Source organism: Herpailurus yagouaroundi, unplaced genomic scaffold (genome assembly GCF_014898765.1).
Source record: "Herpailurus yagouaroundi ecotype Mexico unplaced genomic scaffold, PumYag 77, whole genome shotgun sequence".
Taxonomy (NCBI): Eukaryota; Metazoa; Chordata; class Mammalia; order Carnivora; family Felidae; genus Herpailurus; species Herpailurus yagouaroundi.
The window spans coordinates 102,270,776-102,285,216 of NW_024412388.1; the positions used below are offsets into that span (position 1 = coordinate 102,270,776).

Genomic DNA, 14,441 nt, shown 5'->3' on the forward strand with positions numbered 1-14,441 from the left:
CTTATAGATTGAAATGCCCAAAGAATAAGATATAAAAAGAAAACAGATACTACAGTAACTCTTTAAAAGTTATTTAATGCACTGATGTTTTAACTGATTCCAATATTTGGGCATTACCTCTGGGTTAAGCTTTTTGGGAAAGAAAAACAAAGAAATGCACCCATAGTATTTTAAGGTCTCACCCACACATTTTCTAAGAAACCTGGGTACTTATTTATTTCAAAGGAGTAAATCCTGCTTCCAAATGCCAAGACAGAGAAAGGACTGGATGGCTAGCATGTATAGTTGCCATTGTTTCTGCTGCTACTACTTAATCTTATGATGGTTTTTAAAAATATTTTTTATGTTTATCTTTTTTTTTTTTTTTTGAGAGAGAAAGAGAGAAGAGCACAAGCGCAAGCTGGGGAGGGGCAGAGAGAGGGAGAGACAGAGAAATCCAAAGCAGGCTCCAAGTGGTCAGCATAAAGCCTGATGTGGGGCTCAAACTCACAAACCGTGAGATCATGACTGAGTCGAAACCAAGAGTCGGACACTCAACCGACTGAAACCCCCAGCCTCCCCAGTCTGATGAGTTTTTATTCATGGCTATCCCCTTCACTGGTCAGGCAGTGTAATGTGCTCAGGACTCATAAAGTTATGGCTATGTTTAGCTTACATGCCTAAGCCTGACCATTCTTTCTGAAGCAGGTCAGTTGGGCAAGGGTAGCTGAGCCTCGGAAAGCTTCTAGCTGTAGCCACAAATTGGGCTTTTACCAACTCTCTTCCAAAAACCCCACCAAAAGTCAGAAATTTCCTTTTCTCCTTATGAATTTATTTTTGGGGCCCTTGATGCATTTTTCTTCCAGTGACTTTTAATCAGGTTATTCCCTTTTTTTTTAAATATATGAAATTTATTGTCAAATTGGTTTCCATACAACACCCAGTGCTCATCCCAAAAGATACCCTCTTCAATACCCATCACCCACCCTCCCCTCCCTCCCACCTCCCATCTAATCAGGTTATTCCTAATAGTAACACCGAACCTCAAAGGCATCTATTTCTTCTCCTTCCAGGAAGATTCTTGATTCCATATCTTTGCCCACTTCCTTCCCAAAAGTCAGCACTGTGTACTAAGAGATATAGGGAGAAGCCACTTCTTGAGGCTTTGAAGAATCACTTAAACCATATTCAAGAAAATAAGTGGACAATAGACTTCTATTTCATTCATTTATGAGTGGATATGTGTGAATATGAAAAACTCACACCTTTATGAGTGTCTCCAATCTGCCAGACACTGTTCTAGGCTCCCAGGAAACCGCAGTGAATAAGGCTGACCAAGTCCCTGAAACCAAGAAGTTACATTCTAGTAAAAAGATGAAAAACAAAAAAACAAACATCAAGATATTTAATAGAGGGTAATGGTATGTATTATGAAAATAAAGCAATGACCTAGATAGAGAATGAGGTTATTTTAGACAGAATTGTCACAGAAGGACAATATAACACTGAGTGAAGTAGGGCGTAAGTCATGTAGATTCTGAGAAAAGAAAATTACAGGAAACGAGCATGTGCACAGCGCTGAGGGAAGCATATGCTTGGCAAGCTCAAGGAACAGCAAGGAGACCAGGACATTTGCAGCAGAGTGAACAATGGAGAAGCAGCAGATGAGGCCAGAAATACACTCCGGAGCAAAAACTGTAGAGCCTTAAAGATCATGGTAAGAACTCTGGATTGAATTCTATGTGAATTGGGAGGACTCTGAAAGGTTTTTAGCAGAAGACTGCACAACATATTCTGTGTTTTAGAAGAAAAATCCTGACTATTACGTGAAGGCTAAATAGTGTGGGGCATGGGGTGGTGGGGTAAGAGTGACAACACAGCATAATAGGAGCAGCTGGAAAAAAATAGCACTGATAATCTGCCATTGGATTTCATACGATGGAGCTTATTGGTAGCCTTGACAAGAGCTGTTTCATCAGACTGGTAGAGACCAAAAGCTTTTTGTTCAGTCTTCTGCCCTCTACTTCTATCATGGGCTGGCTTTGAGATTCTAGTGGAATTCATTCATTCGGTATGGCATTTGGGAGGGGGGCAGGGGAGAATTACTCTGTGCCGAGGACCCACCTTCTTTTCAGAGATGTCATAGATTAATGAGGCACTGGTTCTTACTTATCACCAGCTAGGAAAGACAGACACATAAAATGATGAATTATAACTCAATAGAGTAAATACATAATCTTCTTGTTGGAATGGAATTTATATAATAAGAGCTCAATCACTTCTCTTAATGAGTGTTTAACCCAGCGGAAAATGGTCAGAGGCTTAGGAAACACATCAAACGAGTTCTTTACTCCCTTAATTTGAATACAATATTTTCAAAAACGAGAACCTAAATTGTTAAACGGCTTCCCATATAGTATTCTCACATCTGAAAATGGTTTTCTTGTTTTGCATTTATTGGATATTGTCCCAGCCCATTTACACAGGACATGTATGGGATGATTTTTTTTTTTTTTCACCTCCTGGAACAGAAAAGAAGGTAACGTAAAGGATGAAAGTGGGAAAGAACTTCTGCAGCAAGGACACTTACAAACCTAGGGAAGGGCGTTTATATCACCAAACCGCACAAGAGCCTAATAAACCAGGCAAATGAACATACCTGAGTGGCCACACCATAACCCCTTCAAATAAACACCCTGTGAATTACCTGAATGCTTTGTGTGTTCAAGGGTGTGTGTGTATGTTCATGTATGTGTGTTTGTGTGGCCATACAATTTAATAAGTGCAGCTGTGTTTATTCAACGATGTAACATTCCACATATACATAGAGCACACATGTTGCTGGAGATCACTCATAGCTCCATTCTTGGAAAGAGTATAAGTAGAAATATTGTAGAACCCATGAAAACCAATTCACACTGGCTTACATACACATAAATGCAGAGAGATGCTTCAAGTAAATTTACAGTTGAAATCACTGCTTTGAAACCTGAAACTATTGATTCAACTGAATAACTAGATGGAGTCCATTTAGAAACACTTCTGAGAACAGTCACACACATGATTAAAAGGATTGGAAAATCATATTTACATGAAAATGTTAAAAGAAACTGAGATCACATGACATAGAAAAGAACAAAGAGTGAGTGATAACTTATTGTTTTGAAATATATAAAAGCTATACTACAAAAAACAATAACCCACATTTTCTAAAAAATGAAATAGAAGAGCTACACATGAGAATTTTGTTTTGCAAAAGAAGCTTTGTCAAATACTGACCTGCACTGCAAAAATGAAGATTAAGAACTTATTTCCGTTCGACAGATTTTTCACATGTAAACAACTATAAAAGCAAGGAAATTCTCTTTAGGAACTTCTCATCTTTTCTCAGAACCTTCTTTTTCTATCTTGCCCTGTGGTAAAGCATGAAGAATGGGGGATTTAATGACTCCTGTGGGAAAAAAAAGTCAGGGAAAAAGAGAGGGAACTGGTAACTCCAAATGTACACCTGGAACTCTCATACATTGCTGGTGGAAGTACACAATGACACCAAAAGCTGAGAAAACTGTTTGGGTTATTATCAAGATAAACAGACATTTACTCTATGGCCCACCAATCCTACCCTTAGGCATGTTCTCAAAAGAGATGAAAATATATACCCACAAAAAGACATATGTGCTGTAATGTTCACGGAAGTTTTGCTTGTAGTGGATAAAAACTGGAAACAACCCAAATGTCCAAATGTCACAGTTGGGTAAACCGACTTTGATATTTTCACAGAACTAATCAGCAATAAAAAAATAATCTACTGATGCATGCAACAAGGATGAATCTCAAAAACATTTTTTTAAGTGAAGGAAGGCAGATAAAAAATAGTATGCACTATACAATTTCGCTTTGTACAATTTCATTTATATTAAGTTCCGGAATAAGTAAAAGTGACCTACAGTGGTGAAAATCAGAATGGTGGTTTCCTATTAGACAGGGAGGGGGATTGATGGATAGGGAGCAAAAGATAACTTTTTGTGATGATTGGTTATGCACGCTGGAGTATACATTTGTCAAAGCATATCAAACTGTGTGCATTTTGTTTCATGTAAATTTTACCTCAATAAAAAAATACAATGATCAAAATTCTCCAATGACTTTTCATCTCACTGAGAATCAAATTAAACTTCCTTCACGTGGCCTCCAAGTCCTTCACTTTCTCTCAGCTCCTTCTGCCCCTTGCACATTCCTTTCCAACCTCAAAGGCCTCCTTATCGTTTTTTGAACGTGTGGGTGTGCTCCTGCCACAGACCTTATACTGTTTGTCCTTCTGCTAGAACTCTCCTCCCCTAGGGATCTATATAACCAGCTCCCTCATTTCATTCTGATCTGTGCTCAAGTATCACCTCATTAGATGGTGTTTCCCCAACACCTTTGCTAAAATGGCAACAAGTTTCCCTAAGACATACGCGTCTCATCACTCGTTATACCATCTCCTTTTTCTTCATAGTACCTAGCAATCCCAGACATTATATAATTTATTCTTTTACTTTTTTGTCTTTCTCCCCTCTACAGAATGAAGAATTCTGCAGCCAAGACCTTTTTGTTATTCACTGATGCATTCCCCAGTGCCTAGGAAATGTCTGATACATAAACACTGAATAAATATTTGTTGAATGATTGGACAGACAAGCAGAGCTTAGATAAGTGACAGGGTAGAGGAGATGTAAATATCAGTGGGGAACAAACTAGATGTTCTACCTATCTATTGTTGCCTAACAAACCTCCCCAAAACAACAAAAGTTTTGTTCAAAATCTATCATTTGGGCAGGGCTCAGCAGGAACAGCCAGTATCTTTCATGTAGGGTCAGCCTTGGTAGGGCTGGAGTAAAAAGGATGCACTTTCAAGGAAGCTCATTCACATGTGGGCTGGGAGCTCAGCAACTTACAGGCATCTGTCTCTCTCATATGGGCATAGTGGCTGAGTTCTAAGAGCAAGCAGCACAAGAGACAGGAAGTTGAAACATCACATCCACACCATGATATGTAAGTAGTTACAGAGCCCAGATTCATTGGGAGGCAATATAAACCTCACCTCTTGATAAGAGCTGAAGAATTTTAGGGTCATTTTTTATAAATTTTTTTTTCAACGTTTATTTATTTTTGCAACAGAGAGAGACAGAGCATGAACGGGGGAGGGGCAGAGAGAGAGGGAGACACAGAATCGGAAACAGGCTCCAGGCTCTGAGCCATCAGCCCAGAGCCTGACGCGGGGCTCGAACTCACGGACCGCGAGATCGTGACCTGGCTGAAGTCGGACGCTTAACCGACTGCGCCACCCAGGCGCCCCTAGGGTCATTTTTTATAACCACCACACAAGATGATCTTTAGGTATGTTCTACCACCCTTGGATTTAGAAATCTGTGGCTTATTTCACTGTAGACCTTTTCAAAATTCATGTGAAGAGAAGTTGTTTAACACTAAACAAAGCCATGATACAATAATCACTAGCTATTATGTACTAGATATAGTGTGTTAAAATGTTTTATATACCAAATCTCAGTATTTTTAAATTTAACATTTAAATAATGTTAACCATATACCAGGCATTGTTCTTACTGCTTTAAAGATAAAACCTAATTTAGTCCATGCAATAATCCCATAAATTAAACGCTATTATTATCCCCATGCTATTGAGTGGAAAGCCTACACAAGAAGAGATTAAATATCTCGCAAAAGTCACACAGCCAATGAGAATGGAGCCAGATTTGAACCTGCAGTCTGATCCCAGAGCCTGTACCCATAAGCACAGTGTTATTCTATCTCTTGTAATCTATTCAGTAATCCTATAAGGTAAATACTATGGTTATCCCCATGTGACAGAAGAAAAAAAAAAACTGATGCTTTCAGCCATTATATCACCTTCCTAAGCAAGGTCTGTCTACTTACAATATTTTATACAATGTTTCTATCCTCATAACAATACTGCAAGATAGATGTGTCAAAACTGAGAATCAAATGTGAAGTCAGTTGCTCTAGGTCACATAGCTAGCAAGTATTAGAGCAGGGATTCCAACTCAGGTGTATGTGGCTGCAAAACCATGCTGCACTGCCCCCATCTTCAGGGGCAGGGCAAGAAGGCAGGGGTGGAGCAGCTGATACTAGAAGAGAAGATCCCTCCCCACGCTAGGATTCCTGGTAAGCCTCTGAGAGGGCTCAAACAGAGATGCCCAAAGATGACAAGAGTTCTATGGATTATTAAGAGAAGTTTCCTGGTTCTATTGTGAGATTATAAATGCCAGCTCCATATTTTTCTCTCTTCCTTTGAGAAGTAGTTTTACTTCCCTCTCTCATGCTAGGGCATGACCTGTTTTTCATTGCAGCCATCATCTTTAGCCCAACTGATAGAGGAAGAAGGTAAAGTGATGAAAGTCAACATCTACCCAGGGACCTCTTGTGGTTTAGTCAATTAATTGTTGGTCCTGTGGGGAGAGGGGAGTAGAAGTAGACTGAGGGGCAAAGGAAGAGATGAGAAAAAAAGAAATCAACTAATCTCCTGAACCTGTCAGGGTTCCTCTCAACTTTTCCTATGAAGATGTCCCCTGTGGCCCATTTAGAGCCATTTACCAAACCTTTTTCAGACTTCTTTGATTTTAACATCTGCTTTCCTCCTTCTTCCCTGCACAGTCCTATGCTTCCTGGATACATGGCAGTCAGCCTTTGATCTTGGTGCCTCTGGATAGCTGCATGCTGTAAGTTATCCCTCCTCAACCTCATTCTGGGTAATGATGAAATCTACATCCCTTCCTCCTTCACCCTCTTTATCACAAACCTCCCATCCAGTCTGACATGGGTTGGACCATCTCTCCCAGGGGGACTCACAGCACTCACTAATCCTTTATAGAGAAGAGGGACTTCAGGCTATTCACAGTCCCAGAGTCATTATGTTAATCGTATAAATCAACCATCCTGAAAAGTCAGAGAGGCCCCAAAGAAATTAGATTATCAGCAAATAAGTTTAGTATAATTTTCAAACACAATTAGGTTAGGTAGGGAAAGTCTCTGAGTTATTTGCATCATCACCATTATTATTGTTACACGATTTCTGTCAACCTCAACTTTGCCATGATCTGAGTGTAGGAAGAGCTGGAAAATACTTTAAATGCAAGCTAAGTGGGGAAGGCTAATGTAACAAGGTGGCTAAATTGCAGAAGCTTTTAAAAGAACACAATTATAAAAAAAAAAGTACACAATTATATTCTTATAAATTACCCTTATAAAATTACTCCAATTATCTATACTCCTAAGGATCCTTGCATAAGAGATAATTTTCAATAAACTGTAAAAACTGTTTTAATGTTTATTTATTTTTTGTGAGAGATAGAGATAGAGAGAGAGAGAGAGAGAGAGAGAGAGAGAGAGAGAGAATGGGCAGGGGAGGGGCAGAGAGAGAGGGAGACGGAATCTGAAGCAGTCTCCAGACTCTGAGCTGTCAGAACACAGCCCGACGTGGGGCTCGAATTCACGAACCATGAGATCATGACCTGAGCCAAAGTCAGACGCCTAATTGACTGAGCCATCCAGGAGCCCCTACAATAAACTTTTAAATGCAATTAAACATTTCTTCAGAAGATTCTCTCCAACAGTTTTAATATTTCCAGGTGATAATTCCATCATAGAACATTTGATTTGAATTATTCTTTAATGACAGTAAAGACATAGGTGAATGTTAGACCATTTCCTAGGCAAATAATCACAAATTCTGAATAATGAAGATTTTTATTGTACTATTTTTCTACCCTCTGAGGAAAACACAATTAATATGTAAAATGTTTCTTCTACTGAACAGGAATTGCTTCCTACATTAAAAAATTATCATTAAGTTCCCCAGAGGAAACCATGTCCTGGTACTGTTAATTCTTGATATCCCAGGAAATTTTTCATTTTGTGACTTTTCCATGGCCAATATACACTACTATTTACATTTTAGTCACAGACTCTCACTACTCTACAGCATGTTTCTGGTAGTTATTCTCCACCTCCTAGCTGGTAGGAGAGCTGAGGGAAATATTCAATGTGGTATCAGACTGAACTAAACAACTGGAGTTTTAAGCATATCATTTTTTAATTATCTGGTATTTACGGGTGACCCATATCGTGCCCCTTTATAGAAAATTAAGAATAAGTTTTATTCTTCTACCACGTTAGAAGAGGGCCAGAGGAAAGTAAAGAACATTTTTCTGTGTATACAATGATTTATTAGTAACCAAAGAAGTAAAACACATGCATGATCTTGTATAAAAAATGGATAATAATAATAATAATAATAATAATAATAATGTGGTTTTGGGCGCACATGGGTGGCTCAGTCGGTTAAGTGTCCGACTTTGGCTCAGGTCATGATCTCACGGCTCATGAGCTCAAGCCCCACGTCGGGCTCTGCGCTGACAGCTTGGAGCCTGGAGCCTGCTTTGGATTCTGTGTCTCCCTCTCTCTCTCTGCCCTTCTCCTGCTCATGCTCTCATGCTCTCTCTCTCTCTCTCTCTCTCTCTCTCTCAAAAATTAATAAACATTAAAGAAATTTTAAATAATAAGGTTGTTTTGGCTGAAATACTCAAAATATAAAACAACCATGGAAAGAAGAAACTTGACTTTTAAATCCATGCTTTTTAAACTGTTCTGTGGCCACTAAATTGAGCGATGTTCCAACAACTAAACAGAATACAGGGAAGAGAAGGAAACTGAAACAGGAAGGGTTAGGGAAACCATTCAGAGACAGAGGTTCTTAACTGGATTGGGGGGGGGGGGGTGAAGGATGAAGATGGCAGAAAGAAGGGAGAATATCTGTCCTAAGCAGTGGTGATGGGCACCTGCTCAGAGCAGACCTCCTCCCCACTGGCAGATGTTTTCAGACCTTCTACCCTTGCAGAACCTGGGGTGGGCTGTCCTCATCCTACTCAGGCAGGGGTTCAACTTTGCTGACTCCATCATGTGCTCCTGATGGTGAAGGGCAAAGGCCCTGGGGTGCCTGTCTTTGAGCCTCATCCCTCTTCATGACTCCCTAGACAGAACTGTCAGTGGGGCGTTCCTGGCCATAAAAAATGATCCTCTTCCTGGGGACTAGATTATTTCACCTGGAAAACTCAAGCATTTCTTCCTGCAAGCATTTGTCAATGGGACAGGACCTACTGCTCTCCAGATTGGGGATAGCTCTCTCGTCTTCACTGCCTGGCCCCTGAAGTTCTGACATTCAGCTGCTGGGCATTACTGCGGTCTCTCCTCTTCCCTAACTGCCCATATCCCCAGCACAATGTGGTCTTTTAGAGCTTACAACCTCTGTACACAATTCTCTCTAAGAGGGTAGCCTCTGAGACAAATATTTCTCAACCTGCCTACTTCCAGTGAACCAATTAAACCTAACAGCTGGTGTTGACACAGCACTTACCTTCCAGGCCTTTTCCAGTGATAGACTCTAATCCTTTCCCAAGCTCTATGCAGTAATAGGTATTAATACAATTCCTCTGAATACATTAAGAGGAAGATTGAGTCAAGGAACATGTAATGGTTTGCTGAATACTGCTTTGCTGATAAGTGGTTCATTCATTCAACATTTCCCCCCAATTATGTTCTTGTCACTTTACTGTAAGGTATTTTCATATATATTAACTCATTTTTTCCCCAAATTTTCCCAATAAGAATCACTTGAGGCTCTTGTTAAACAAACAACTTCCCTGACCCCTGTCCTGGACATTCTCATTAAGGGATCTGCGATGAGACCCAGGAAGTTGTGTGCTTGTCCAGGTGATATTCTCTCTTTCTCTCTTTCTTTCTCTCTCTCTCTCTCTCCCCCCCTCCCTCCCTTAATGAATTATAACATCACAGATGATTATTATCATTAGGAAAGTTTGGAAGCACCATTTATTTCATTTAATTTTCACAGTCACCCTGGGTGATATTATTATGCACCTTTCTTGAAAAAGAAACATGAGACCAGTGTATCAATATAAAAGGCTGAGATATAAAATCAACTCTAACTCCCACAGACAAGAGGTAACAGTTGATTAATTTCTTATATTCCTTCCTTGGGTTTTCCCAAGCACACTTTCTCAGTTAAACAGTTTTTTAAAAAGCTATTCATCCAGGGTTTGAGCTATATACATAATTTCTGCCTAGACCTGTGCCATACACTGGTGCCATGAGAAATTCTTAGTAGAAATTGTAAAAATAGTAGAAATAGTATTTCTATTTCTCCTTGCCCTCAATCACTCGTGCTCTCTTCCTGTCATCATGGCCAATTTTAAGCTACCAAAGACTTAACAGCCAGCTTAAAAGATTCCTGAATATTTAACAGGCATGAACCAGCCCCAGCACACTGCTGTGTAAATCTGATCCCAGAAAAAAATAATTCATTTTCCCCTGGATCTTGTATTGCTTCCTACTGGGTACCTTATTTACTAGTAGACAAAGATTACTGACTCCTCCCCAGACATGCTCTGTGATATCGCACCACTATGCCTTTCTTCATGATGGTTTATTTGCCAGGAGTCTCCTTCTTCCTCATCTCCTCAACGCCTATTTCAAATGCTTCCTGTTTCCTGAATCTTCATAGCCCTTGATCTATAACTCTCTTATGAGACTTACAGCTTTCTATCTTACATTAGAGCTATTTTTATACTTGTGTCCCATACAATTACTGGATAAAAGCTCTCTGTTTGCATCACCCCTGTATTCTGACAGCACTGAGATCAATGTCTGGTGCACAGCAAGCACTTAAAGCCACTTTGACAACATCTATCACATGCTTTCAATGTAGCAGGCACTGTCCTAACCCATAGGAGAAAAAACTCAGCATTTGGAAGAATTGGAGACCTTAAATTGAGGTTCCATGGGGAAACTTCAGAGTCAAATGGTCCATGTAAGTTGACTACTAACCGAACCCAATATATTTGGAAGTTGTAGACAGCTTCCACCCAAGACCATTGGAACAATTAGTTTAGTCAGCAAAAATTTTTTATAAAGGACCAAATAGTAAATTTTGTAAGCTCTTTTGGTCCAGAGGGTCTCTAACAGAATGGTTCAACTCTGCCACTGTAGTGCAAACGCTGTTATAGACTACAAATAATCAAAATGAGCATGGCTGTGTGCCAATAAAACTTTATTTATAAACACAGACAGCAAGCAAGATTTGGCCCACAGGTTATAATTTGTAAACTGCTGGTCTAGACACTTGAAAGCTCTGATTTCCAAACAGTAATGTGAATGTTTTTGTTCACATTCCTTTGGGTGTTATCATTCCTTTTTACTAGTTTCTAATAGCCCATCGTGATTTTCTTATTAATAAACTTGGTTAAGTCTAGGCTTTATTAGAGATAACCATTAGTCTAATTATAATTTAGCTAATTTGGGTATTTGTAGTGCAGCCAATCTGTTAAAACAGTATAAAGACATGTTACACTGACTTTGCCAGTAATGATACAAGTTATAGATAATATATAAATGAAGTAAAATGTCCTTGCAATAGATGATACAGATATTATCAGGATGCAACTATTACTGCTGTCATGATAACATCTAGAGATAATATACTGAAGTTCCACTGAGGTTAACTGTATCTCATAAAGTACCTGAGTTCCTTTTCCTATGGTAAAATCAGTATCTTCAATGCCAACACAGAACCAAGACTAATTGTTCTGCAGCACTTGTAGATCATTTCTAGTGTATAATTCCCTAACACGCTAAATGTTTCCTACAAAAAGTCTGTATGGATAAAACTCTTCCCAAGAAAATAAACAGTAATTGGTAAAACAGACTCCAAAGGTTAATGATCTTACCATAGAAGCTGAAAAACTTGATACGGTCATCAAAAATAAGTTCCTTACTTTGGCTGCCGTGGTAAATAACATAGCTTTTACCCTGGGTATACAAGTAACCTTTTTAAACTCCTTTGCCCAAGTAACTATGGAAAAGAAAATAGTCTTAGATTTTCTTCTGGAAAATCAGGGGAAATCTTCCCCGTTTCTAATACTTCATATTGTACCTGGATTAACAACATGGGCAATCTGTATCTAAGCTAAAATAAAAGGTGGGGCGCCTGGGTGGCTCAGTCAGTTGAGCAGCCAACTCTTGATTTCAGCTTAGGTCATGATCCCAGGGCCATGGGATTGAGCCCCATGTCAGGCTCCGCACTGAGTGTGGGACCTGTTTTGGATTCTCTGTCTCTCTCTCCCTCCCTCTCTCTTTCTCTCTGTCTCTCTCTCTCTCTCTCTCTCTCTGTCCCTCTCCCCCACTCACACTCTGTCTCTCTCTCTAAAATAAAAAATAAAATAAAATAAAATAAAATAAAATAAAATAAAATGCAACCTGGCCATCTAGGGAAGACCCGAAGAGTCAATGGGATTGTTTTTTTGGTCAAACCTGAGAAGTCGTGTTTATTATTTAAAGTGACTATTGGTTCCTTCTTAGAATACTTTAATTATATTTGTCACACAAATTGTTTAATATGTTTTCAAGTCTTAAATGTTTCCATGCAGCCACTTTTCCAGCAGATGATTGACCAAATAACAACAACAACAACAAAAAAAAAAAATGAGCGCAAGATAAAATCATGCTTGTCAACACTCAACTGAAATTCAGATATCTACAAACAAAACCTCATCTTCAAAGAGATAGTGGAAATATGAAGAATGCTTATGTCATTCTTGAAGCTTTAGCTAGAAGAGAACCTAAAGGAAGATTGAAAAAAAAATTAATTTCCATACTCCTAGAAGACCAATTGTTCTTACAGCAAGGATGGAAGTAGACACCAGAATCAGTTTTAAAACTGTTTAATCAATAAATAAGAATTCTGTAGCTATGGAGCCATCAGAATTGGTTTCAAACGTATTTACTCAAATCAAAGTCAACTTGTCTTTGTGAACATACTTCTGCAAGCCAACCAATTATTGAAAACTACCTGCTCCTGAAGGTCAGCCGATCAGGAATGGGCTCATTCCAATGACCTGCTTCTGGAAGTATACAATCAATAAGTCTTCCCCACACAATCACACTTCAACCATTGATAATAACTTATTTACAACTCTAAACTTCCATCAATCTCTGAACTCCATGCCTTTGAGTCCTAATACATGATCAACAGTCTTTCCTGCTTAAAGAAACTTCGACTGAAAAACGTACCTCCTGTCTTAAGTAAGCAATAAATTCAGCACTGTGGGCTTTTATTTCTTGGTTTCACCACCATTTTTAGTGGAGGTTTCATACTTTGAGAAAATGGAGAAACGTAACAAGACAGAAAGGGCATTAATAGACACCACTGTAACTTGGACAAAGACACGAAAGTACAAAGGTACTTGGTGAGTTCAGGAATTCAGAACCCCAGTATTAGCTTCTTGGCATCAGAAAAGTCAAGTGAGAACTAAATTTTGAACTTTTGAGGTCAATATAAAGAGGTCATATTTTATCTTCTAGGTGTTGAGCGCTCATTGAATATTTTAAGTGGGGGTATTATAATTAAAGATGAGTTTTAGAGGATGAAAAACTGCAGTGCCAAGGTCACTGGTTGAATTGGCTATGACATAGTCAATATCTATATTAGAGACTCTAATGAATCTTATGACTTATTGCATGAGAGAGGTAAGGAAATTAGAAGCAAGGATGAGATTTTTTTATTTGAATGATTTATAGGAAGGAAAGGGAAGACAAGGGAAGGGAAGGGAATGAAGGCAAGGCATAGGAGGGAAGGAAGAGAGTAGAATTACTGTTAAGATCAGGTAGCTAACAAGTATTGACAATGGAAGGGGTATGAACAAGATTAAATTATGTTAACATTTTCATACACTCTGCAATCCATTTATCTCTAACCTTTCTATCTCTAGATCAGCACCTTGAACCTTCATCCATCTCAAGAAGACCAGCCTAATGCAAGTGATAAAAGTACAGATAAAGAAGATTTTTTAAAAGGAGATTAAGAGGGGCGCCTGGGTGGCGCATTCGGTTAAGCGTCCGACTTCAGCCAGGTCACGATCTCACGGTCCATGAGTTCGAGCCCCGCGTCAGGCTCTGGGCTGATGGCTCGGAGCCTGGAGCCTGTTTCCGATTCTGTGTCTCCCTCTCTCTCTGCCCCTCCCCCGTTCATGCTCTGTCTCTCTCTGTCCCAAAAATAAATAAAAACGTTGAAAAAAAAATTTAAAAGGAGATTAAGAGATACAAACTTCCAGATATAAAGTAAATAAATCACAGAGATGAAAAGTACAGCACAGGGAATATAGTCAACAATACTGTAACAGCGAAAGATGGTAACTACACTTATCGTGGAGAGCATTTTTGTAATGTATATAAATGTCAAATTGCTAAGTTGTAACCTGAAACTAACGTAACATTGTATGTTAATTATACCTCAATTTTAAAATAAATTTTTTAAAAACCATATAATTTTTGGTGTTTTGTCCTCTCCTCATCCTAGGTTTCTCTCATGCATT

The 14,441-nt window shown here is 39.0% G+C and overlaps 1 long non-coding RNA gene across 1 annotated transcript; it reads left to right on the top strand.

Moving 5' to 3' along the window:
- Positions 1–1,605: 1,605 nt before the first annotated feature.
- On the top strand, positions 1,606–13,932 carry LOC121018736 (uncharacterized). Its single transcript, XR_005785310.1, has 4 exons — positions 1,606–1,696; positions 6,655–6,719; positions 12,498–13,152; positions 13,839–13,932. It is a non-coding gene; the product is annotated as an uncharacterized LOC121018736 (long non-coding RNA).
- The last annotated feature ends 509 nt before the right edge of the window (positions 13,933–14,441 follow it).